The sequence below is a fragment of the Amia ocellicauda genome, chromosome 4, assembly GCF_036373705.1.
Source record: "Amia ocellicauda isolate fAmiCal2 chromosome 4, fAmiCal2.hap1, whole genome shotgun sequence".
Classification (NCBI taxonomy): Eukaryota; Metazoa; Chordata; class Actinopteri; order Amiiformes; family Amiidae; genus Amia; species Amia ocellicauda.
This window is the reverse complement of record NC_089853.1, coordinates 3,697,229-3,706,209: the sequence shown is the minus strand read 5'-3', so window position 1 is coordinate 3,706,209 and position 8,981 is coordinate 3,697,229.

Here is an 8,981-nt window from a genome sequence, read left to right as displayed (position 1 = left end):
CCAAATAAGTGAATTTTACGTGCCATTCAATGCCCCCATTTATTCTGTGATCATCTACATGCACCGAGCGTGACCCAGCGCTGGAACTTACGTTTGCCAGACTATGAATTTTGATTTCCCTTTATTTAAAACTGAATATTTAAAAAGGACATTGTGTTCAGCTACAGAGGAGGCATTCAATTGCTCTGCAGATTCTGTTCTGGTAAAGTAGGTATTTGTTTTGTTATTGTCCATATTATTAATATTCCTCAAGGCTGACCAGCCGCCTCTGAAATAGTAGGCAATTTACAGAAAATAACTCAGATAATCATTGCCCTTTAAACCATTCATGCCACTTGATATGCCTGCATTGCATATCAATTTATTACAACAGGTCTTTTGTGCATGTGCTCCTTAAGATCCATTAGATACATGACTTATTTTGTGTTTTGGAAAAAATGCTTTTAACGTGATGTGCATTGGCCCACCACTGAGCAAAAGGAAAGACTCGAGGTTTATCTCTCTGACTACAACTTAAGGGACATTCGACTCTGTCCCCAAACATAAGCACTACCAACCTTCATCAAAGACACTCACCTAAATACATCATCCCGTCATGGCAGGCCACGCTGATAATGAATCATTTTAACACCGGCGGTTTCTAGACTGCTGTCAGAAATTTAGATTCAACTCTGCATGCGCTGCCCAAAGTGGAACGCATGTCAAGATACTTATAACATTGTCCCTGTTATTCTACACTGAAACCAACTGCCGTACACATTCAAAATGCCACTTCTGCATGTTTCTTAAAGTCATTAGATGATTCATAAACAAACAGGTTCACTAAACAAAGGAACCTGTAGGGGTAATCTGTAGCTTGTCAAAATTGAAGGTGAATTATTTAATTTTCTCTTAGCAAAATGATAAAGCCACCTACTGCACATGACTCACTGTTATGTGAGCCTGCTGTGTTTATTTTGCGAGCGTGTCCGTGTCCCAAAGAGCATTTTGAATTCGAGAAGGAAAAATGAGCTCTTGTGGATGGCAAGTACCAGGCTTTTTGCAGGCAGGGGAGGCTGCAGTGTAGGACGCGATTTGTATGCAAGTCATTGCTTTAGGTGGCTCTCCTGGTATCAGTGGTGGTCTCCGAGGTAGAGAGAGCTGCATTAATGGAACTGGTGTGACTGGGAGGAACAGAAATGTATGCATGTATTCTTTTCAGCAAGCGAGACGTATTCTCTTCTGGAGTATCATAAATGTTTCTTATTTCTCTCTGATCATCCTAATGGATCTTGAACATTTCCACCTCACACACAGCTCGAGCAGTTGCCTTGGAGAAAGCATCACGCCGAGTCTGACCCGTGTTTCTTTTTAGTTTGCAATGTCAACACTGCTGGCTTAGGACCTGGATATGCAACCACAATAATACAATGTTTTGTGGTTTCTGTCAATCCCAGCTTGCGGTGTGCTTTTTTACTTCTTCTAAGGAACATGTTAATGACTGCACAGTTAAATTCCAGTCATGACTACTGTGTTTTGATTAGTAATTGTTTGGTTTGGTTATTTTAGCCACTATTCAGGTGGTCAGTATGCTAAAGAAACTCCAGACACCTTTACATATTTAGTATGCTATTGGAAGTGGTTTAACCAAGGGGAATCATCTCACCCAGGGAAACATCTAAACCTTCGGAATTAGAAAGACAATGTAAAATAGTTAGAAATTTGGGTTCTCTCATTTAATGCTTAATGTGGACTCCAGCTGAATGATTCATTGATGCAATTTAACTTCTCTCAAGGTCTTAAACAGCTGATTATTTAAAGGAACCTGTAAATTTATAGAGCTGCTGTCTCAAGGGCAAGTTGTATACCACTGTTATAAAACCTTCATGCCTTCAAGCAAATTGATGAAAACCATAAAGTATGGATAGGCTAGGTAACACTTCCCATTATGCAGCAAAATTTTTATTGAGACTATCCGTTGGTGTCAACAAGCACAGGGCAGGGTGAGGGGGAAGTAATTGTGTAACCGAATCAATACAAGTAACAATTAAGAAAGAACTATCAACAGTGAAGCTTTGAAATACTGTTTTGTAAGTGTTTAACCCTTTAAATCCACCATTAAACTTTATGTAAGTCCTGATACTCTCATTAGAAAAGCTCATTTCAATTTCAGTATTGATCTCTACTTGATTAAAACATTCTAGTTCTTTCAGGAGGGACAATATACAAGTACAACCCCAGAGGGATATTAACAAGTTGGGACTTTTAAAGTTTTAAATATACATGTAGCAAGAAACTGTAGCACTAGAAGGTATTTTTCAGGAGGTTTGTTTATCCTCTCCCATATGAAATAGCATTGTCTTCTATCCTTGTTTAATTTAGTTTCAATCACTGCAGGTATACATTATACATGTTTATTTCCCCCTGAATGTTCTCTTCCCTTTCATAATGGGTTAATATTGATCCAGTTTGTGGCAGCAGCTTGTCATTTTTTATTTATTTGATGATGTAATAGAAATGCAAACACTAGTAAGTATGGTGGGCTTTCCCCCCCCAGGGCAGCAGTTAAAGGGTTACAAGTAAGACTGAGGCAGTCAATCTCATAGTCCATTTAGACTCTTATGCCATTTTAAAAACACAGAATAGGGACTATTGCAATTTGTTTTAAAATAAAGTTTTATTTTACTTATGTAGTGGTAGGCATTGAAAGAGGTGGGCAACAGGTAGCAATTTAGCCAAAATGTGTTTGTCTGGTGTATAGTGGTGGCAGTTTATGGAGCAGTAAGACACTAAGAAATTATAAACCTTGTAGAGACATAGGCTGTTTGACCAGCCTTTTAAGCATATATTGTCTAGTTGTCTAGTCTAAGACCTGTATTTATTGCTCTTCTCATGATTCCAAAACAAGTGTTGATATTTAACTACTTCCTGTACGATGAAGCTTTGTGTTCAGCCACCTGTCTGATCCAGCTGCTATTTTATCATTGTTACATTTCTCAGTATAACAGTGTGAACATAAGATTGTTGATCATCAGTTCTCTAATTCTGATTTATTACAACCAATTGTATAATTACTGTATATAAGATATTTATCTGCACGGCTCAACTGTAATTCAATGAGGTGATAAACACATTAATGTATGTATTTAAAAAACAATTATAATTTTGCTTAATTATTGTTAAAAGCAGAATTTCTAATGAGACTAAGTATTAATAACTATGTAATTAATACATTTAACTGATACTGTAAGCATAATAACTATGTAGTTAACATGGAATAAGCAGTTGAATACCTATTACTGTAACTGTTAGTAGATCATATTAGTCGAACACAATTCAATCAAAGCACTGCCTCAAAATCCCAAAGCAGATAAAGTTAAGAGTCTTAACCCAAGGCAACTGTACTGGTACTGGTAATTCATTCATATTTCAACGGTTTCATTGTAGAATCTGATAACCTGCAGCCTTAGTGTGATAAATTCTTAATCCATGTACACTGAGTACAGATACCTGAGTATACTTCACACAGTTAAGCTGTGTTAGATATTGTAGATTCAATTGCATTGTTTGTTCATGTACATTATCTGACAGACTCTCGACACCTGCGTATAACTTATATCAGTCTGAAACACAGAGAAGGAACACAATGAAGTGTTGACAGTAGGATCCCTTCAGGCATCGTTGAAAGCACTGTGGGACAGCATTACAAGTCAAGGACAACTTACCCAAACAGTCATGTCTAGTTGCAGATTCTAATCAGTCAAGTAGTCAAAAGAATGACCCACACACCCCACTCCAAAAATGGTGATTAGAAGCACGTCAAATTAGTATGAATCTGCTTTTATTATTTAATTTCTTATTTTGTTATACCCTTACCACCCCATTATGTATTAGATTTTGTTATACCACCAACAAGATTTTAATCATCAACAGACTTTGGGTCAGTCACCAGTGAGCTGGTTGCCAACTCTCTGTCTGGATGATCGAGCTTTATAACCCTGATGGCAGATTTCTGGTCTATAGCCTCTCGGTGTCTCAGAAGTCTCACTGAAGCAGCAGTTTTGCAAGGTCTGAGGCACTTCTGTCCTTGTCTGGTCTGTCAATGAAACTCTCTGTTCAAACAGCCTGTGTGGCAAATGTGCACAAACACTGGAGTAAAAGCAGGCTTGTAAGTCATCGGTGAAGGCAACCTTTTTTCTCCTTATTAGTAGTATGCATCATTAATAACTCCAATATTCTTTTCAGACCGTTAATTGCTGGGTGTAGAAGGAGCACATTTATGATGGTAAACTCTATGGTGTGCCTTTCGTTCCACAGGTCCAAAAAGTGTTTCCTTGGGAGAGATCGATGACAGTGCAGGAAACCCATTACAGAAGACTTTAGGGATTGCAGTTCCTGTAATGGATGGGGCAGTCACACCATTTGCTTTGTTATAGTCAAGTAGCATTGCAAGCCAGGATTGTTTGTTTGAAGAGTGTTCATTTACAAACACTTTGACAAATTCCTCACAAGAAAACAGATGGGATAGTCACTGCTGTATGCTGTCTGAAAGGAAAGCTTTTAGACCCGTCTGCAATCCTTGAACATAGAAAAAAGTTTGTATAAGACAAAAAAAAAAACTTTACTAACTTGAGAGAGTTTTGTAAATCTGAATTGGGAGAGCAGCTTTTGGCATGCCGACTTATTTTGTTCTCACGACTGCCATATGGTACCTTGACAGGTGTGCAGAATATTTTAAATAGCAGGTCTAAGGGCTGAATTTGTGCTGTCTATAGACAGAAATTTAATTTGAAGAGCCAGTTGAATTTCAAGGGAACAGTCCTGGCAAACTAAGACCCATTCCCAAGGTTGTGGTTATGATTATGAATATGACTATAATTATGACCATAATCATTTCTTCTTCTGCCAATTTAAAGGACACTTGTTTCAAAAAGCAGCTGAAAACTCCTTCAAATGCTTTTTGGATTGAAAGTCATTTGTATCACGTTTTCCCTGTCAATATGTTTTAGGCTTTCCCGAACACTTTACAAATTATTCAAGCCTCTGTCTTACTGCACGGCTAGATACTCATGCTAATCTCCAGATGGCAATTGCTGTCTTTATCAAAAGACTGATGTTTAATTGACTTTGTCTTCTCTTTAGTTATGGAAAGCCTGTTCTCCTGGTTTGTGCTGCTGCTGCTGCAACCTCACTGCATATGAATTCTTAACAGGATCTAGTCTCCGCTCATTGCCAAGGATTCCCAAAGTGTGGTGTCCCATGAGGAGCTTTGGTTCCAACATGCACTCACATCGCACATACAATCTGTGTCATCTGTGAATGGCATGTAAAGAAAGGGTGATAACAGTGTGACAATCGGGAGTTTGAAACCTGTGTGAAGGAAAATTACATTTAAGAACATCTGACACTCGTAATTAATTGCTAAGGATGCAGGGAATCTTTTCTGGCCTACTGTATGGGAGCAGTAGTTGCAGCTCACAATGAGGCATGGGATGGCTCTCTAATTGTAAATTACAATCCCCCTACTTGTTGGCAGATTTCATTTAGAAACAAGAGGCTGCCATTAAAAACCTTTCTACTTTGCACTTAGCAGGTCGGTGGAAGGCTGGATGTAATCTGGGCCTTAAAATAAGTTTATGATTACAGTCAGAAGCTTCTTTTGATTTCCAGAGTCAGAAATACATTATTAGGGGACATGAAATTATAAGGTTTAGCCTGTGGAGATGTCAACACAATCAAAATGTTTCACATAAACAGTGCATTTATCGCAATTAGAAAAATGACTGAACAATATAGTGGCAGGTTTATCATATCATAAATATTCATAATTTTTAAGGGGAATTAAAAACATTCCCCTGAAATGTTTTCTTTTTGTACCGAACCCCTGCATTAACCCATAGCATGGGATAACTCACCCTAACCCTGGGTCTGAACTAGCCACCTGTCGACCAAACCATACTGGAGTTCTCCACACAAGTAATTAATCAAATATAGACCAGTCATAATACCTTAAATTACTTTTCCTTCTTTATATTTTGATGTGTATTAATATAATTTGCTTTCGTTTGGTGATTAATTGACATAGATGACTTGTGTAACTTTCCTGTATGTTTCTATCTTGTTTTTGTGCAAATCTACATTTAAATTGAACTTCATTGCAATAATTAGGTCACTTAATTTGAGAACTGCATTTATTATGCTTATGCAATAAAAAGCATTAATAAGTACATAATTTTAAATGCTAATTGCACATACTGGCCCTAATTGAATAATACACATGGAACAATTCATTCTTTACCTTAATTTGAAACTGGAACAATCCTGTTGGGTTCAGAACTCCATATCAGTGACTTGCAGTTACTTTTATTTCCTCAGTTGTGTAAATGTCTTCCCAATTTAACAGAAATGTAAATAAATAATAATAGTAAACAAATAATTACTTCGAATAATTGTTTTGAGCATCAGCATATGCTATTGAACTTGGTTTGAATTAAAGTGCTTAGCCTTGTATGATGAATAATTACACAATTGTTTTTTATAAAGCACTACAAAGACTTTGCAGTCCAGGGAAATGGATCCATTGCGACATGACAATGTGCTCAGAATTTTGACGCACACAGATCTTATATTTGGGTCAACAATGCAATATTACAATAGAAATACTCAAAGGAGGTATTATTAATTAATTAATTGTAAGATATGAAGGTAACATATTCCGATTCATACGTATACAGCAAAGTAGCTGGAAATGGATTAGATTAGAATTACTCTTTTATACAGTTTATACATTTTGTTTCTTGGTATGTTTGGTATGAATTGAAACCTTAAAATACATTAAAATAAACTGTTTGGTTTACAAATTATAGTGATAGCTTAGATAAAATCAGGAGTCTTTCAGATCCTGATATCCAGTTATTGAAATACATGCTTCAATACACATAGCTTATGCAAAACGTGTTCTCTGTTATCCCAGGGCAACTAGAGTTGCTTGAATTTGTAAGACATATAGCTATATATATATATATATACACACACACACACACATAATACATACATACATACATACATGTACACACACACTTCAAGCACCTATGTATATAATACACACACACACTGCACATATATTCTTCATTAGTTATATATATTTATATATAAATAAAACAAAAATCTTACAAACAAACATTCACTTATATATTGCAATGACTGCACAAATTAAAGTGATATCAAACACTGAGAGCAGTTAAAGTAAACAACTAAAATATTTATTAACTGAAGAATTTACAGAGAAATCACGACACAGTCTTCAGTTCAACTGACACTTAACCCTTAAAGTACAGAGGTGGTGATGCATCTTTCATGGTCAAAAAAATGAATGGGTCTCCTATCAGGTTCATAAAAGCTTCACGTCATATTTAACAGTATTGTTTACGTTTTCAGCAGTTTGCTTTGAAAGGGAACAAAATTTGGCTTAAATTATAACATGTTCAAGAATAGCTGCTTATCAGTAAAGCTTATTTTTCAGATATATTAAAATCAAAGAATTATATTTTAATTTATTCAAATCTTAAAGAACGCAGCACAAAGTGAAGTAGAAGCCAGGATTTCTTCTGTCACACTATCTTTGTCTGCATACCTTAAAGTATTTTCTTTTAAAGCAATTCGATTACCTTGTGCACAAGGATAAAATAGTACTGTATAATGGGAGAATGTTTTGCAAGATTTATTCATATATATGCTTTCACAATGTATCCTGATGGTGTCAAGGACATGAATGATGCCTTGTCATTAGATGATTATATATATATATATATATATATATATATATATATATATATATATATATATATATATATATATACACTCACCTAAAGGATTATTAGGAACACCTGTTCAATTTCTCATTAATGCAATTATCTAACCAACCAATCACATGGCAGTTGCTTCAATGCATTTAGGGGTGTGGTCCTGGTCAAGACAATCTCCTGAACTCCAAACTGAATGTCTGAATGGCAAAGAAAGGTGATTTAAGCAATTTTGAACGTGGCATGGTTGTTGGTGCCAGACGGGCCGGTCTGAGTATTTCACAATCTGCTCAGTTACTGGGATTTTCACGCACAACCATTTCTAGGGTTTACAAAGAAAGGTGTGAAAAGGGAAAAACATCCAGTATGCGGCAGTCCTGTGGGCGAAAATGCCTTGTTGATGCTAGAGGTCAGAGGAGAATGGGCCGACTGATTCAAGCTGATAGAAGAGCAACTTTGACTGAAATAACCACTCGTTACAACTGAGGTATGCAGCAAAGCATTTGTGAAGCCACACCACATACAACCTTGAGGCGGATGGGCTACAACAGCAGAAGACCCCACCGGGTACCACTCATCTCCACTACAAATAGGAAAAAGAGGCTACAATTTGCACAAGCTCACCAAAATTGGACAGTTGAAGACTGGAAAAATGTTGCCTGGTCTGATGAGTCTCGATTTCTGTTGAGATATTCAGATGGTAGAGTCAGAATTTGGCGTAAACAGAATGAGAACATGGATCCATCATGGCTTGTTACCACTGTGCAGGCTGGTGGTGGTGGTGTAATGGTGTGGGGGATGTTTTCTTGGCACACTTTAGGCCCCTTAGTGCCAATTGGGCATCGTTTAAATGCCACGGCCTTCCTGAGCATTGTTTCTGACCATGTCCATCCCTTTATGACCACCATGTACCCATCCTCTGATGGCTACTTCCAGCAGGATAATGCACCATGTCACAAAGGTCGAATCATTTCAAATTGGTTTCTTGAACATGACAATGAGTTCACTGTACTAAACTGGCCCCCACAGTCACCAGATCTCAACCCAATAGAGCATCTTTGGGATGTGGTGGAACGGGAGCTTCGTGCCCTGGATGTGCATCCCACAAATTTCCATCAACTGCAAGATGCTATCCTATCAATATGGGCCAACATTTCTAAAGAATGCTTTCAGCACCTTGTTGAATCAATGCCACGTAGA